General features: G+C 30.9%; 1 pseudogene; it reads left to right on the top strand.

Moving 5' to 3' along the window:
• The first annotated feature begins 275 nt into the window (after positions 1-275).
• LOC149563101 (cytochrome P450 750A1 pseudogene) lies at positions 276-737 on the top strand (annotated as a pseudogene).
• The last annotated feature ends 1,296 nt before the right edge of the window (positions 738-2,033 follow it).

Here is a 2,033-nt window from a genome sequence, read left to right as displayed (position 1 = left end):
AATATAATAGAGGAGTAGAAGATGAAGTTTGGGGAGGAAGCAGAGGAGGAGAAAAAGGGTGCTACTAAAGGTATCATTGATGTGCTGTTAGAAATGGGAAGCGTTGACGGAAGGCCAATCACAAAAGAAAACATTGAAGCCATTATTTTTGTACATATGTTTTACAATCCCAAATGCTCTTTTTCTTTTCAATTTGTTGGTAGTTCTATTCTTTTTATTTGATCTAACAAGGTTTCTAAGGTTTTGTTAAGGATATGGTTTTGGTTGGAATTGAAATGACGTCTACTATATTAGAATGGGCAATGAGTGAGATTGTTAGAAACCCTAACATGCTCAAGAAAATGCAAGAGGAGATTGATTTGGTTTTAGGAAGAGAGGGGACTGTAAGAAAATGTGATTTAGCAAGGATGGAGTACATGCAATGTGTGGTGAAGAAGAAGCTGAGGTTATATCCCATATTTCCATTGTTGCTTCCTCATGAATCCATACAAGATTGTACCATTGGTGGGTACTTCATTCCTGGGAGAAGTAGGGTTATTGTCAATGCGTGGGCAGTTGGAAGGGACCCATCGGTGTGGAAAGATCCTCTAGAATTCATGCCAGAGAGATTTATGGGTAAAAAGGTTGATGTTGTGAAAGACAAAGAGTATTTTGATATGATTCCATTTGGAGCGGAAATGAGAGGATTCCTAGGGGCAGCCATGGTTGACATAAGCATGAACCTTATTTTGGCTTAGCTTATTCATTATTTTGATTGGAGCATGGATGGAGAATTGGATATGACATAACTTTTTGGGACCACCATGCCAAGGAGTGTTCACCTTCTGGGTTGTCCTACCTTGAGGCTATCTACCTACCCTTAAATTTAAGTAGAAGTAGAGTGCTCAACAATAATTCTTGTTTATGGATACTAGTTATTAAATAAATAAGTTCTTAGATAGGAAGATTACATCTTAACACTTGGGGTTTGTTTGGTTGCAAGAATTGTCAAATGTGACATTCATCTATGTTGGAATAATCTCTTCTGGTATTTGTGCATTCTTAAAACAAGTTCTGGAATATCATTTAGACCTATTTGGTTGACCTAGAAGAGGAGTCGAAAGATGCATATTCTATGTTTGGTTGCAATAATTGAAATAAAATTTGTTTTAATATTTTAATAATAAAATTATTATTTTTAGTTTGGTAATATTTTAAATAAACAAGATTTTTTATTTATAAAAATTGGCTTTTTTGATTAATTTTTTAAAAGCCAAATTATTTTAATTAACCTTTATTTTATTTTTAAAATTGACTTTATAAGTGAAAGATATACCACAACCTTTGAAATTCATCAAAATTGAAAGACATATAATATTATATATTATAAATTTAATTCTAAATTAAATCAAATTATTTTAATGAGTACAAGATCAAAATTAAAATCATTTTATTTTTAAATATATTAAAGAAAATAAAAAAATACAAATAAGTTGAGATCATTAATATGATATTTAAATGATCTTTCAACATAGTTTTAATTATAAGACTAAACACAAGATTTATTTGTAAAGATAATTTTATGAAAGTTTAGAAAAGATATGAAATTTGATATTAGTATTTTTTGTCATTATAAAAGAAACACATATTAAACATTAAATAATGTTGACCTAGTTTATATCTTATGATGTACGAAGAAAATAGTCCAAAAATGCATTTGAGTGGCAAACTACAATCAAATGGTAAAGTCATAGATTTGACAACCCATCAAATTGGGTTTATTTAAAATTGGAATAAGAATAAGCTATTCTTATTCCACCTTTTTTGAGGAATTCTACTATGCTCATTTTGGGGTCTAATTGGGATAGGATAATTCTAATTCCAATTTTGCATTTTGCAAATGTCAAATTGGCGAATGCAGGTATTTAGATTTTCTATTCCTGCCCAATTCCTGCAACCAAACAAGGCCTTAGGGTCCATTTGGTAGTGAGAATATGAGTGGGATAGGCATATGTAAATTCTTAAAATTTCAAATTCCCCGTTTGGGTGCACCA

Source organism: Cupressus sempervirens, chromosome 4 (assembly GCF_028749045.1).
Source record: "Cupressus sempervirens isolate cs-2001-9-10 chromosome 4, ASM2874904v1, whole genome shotgun sequence".
In the NCBI taxonomy this organism is placed as follows: Eukaryota; Viridiplantae; Streptophyta; class Pinopsida; order Cupressales; family Cupressaceae; genus Cupressus; species Cupressus sempervirens.
This window is presented reverse-complemented; position numbering and strand designations above follow the sequence as displayed.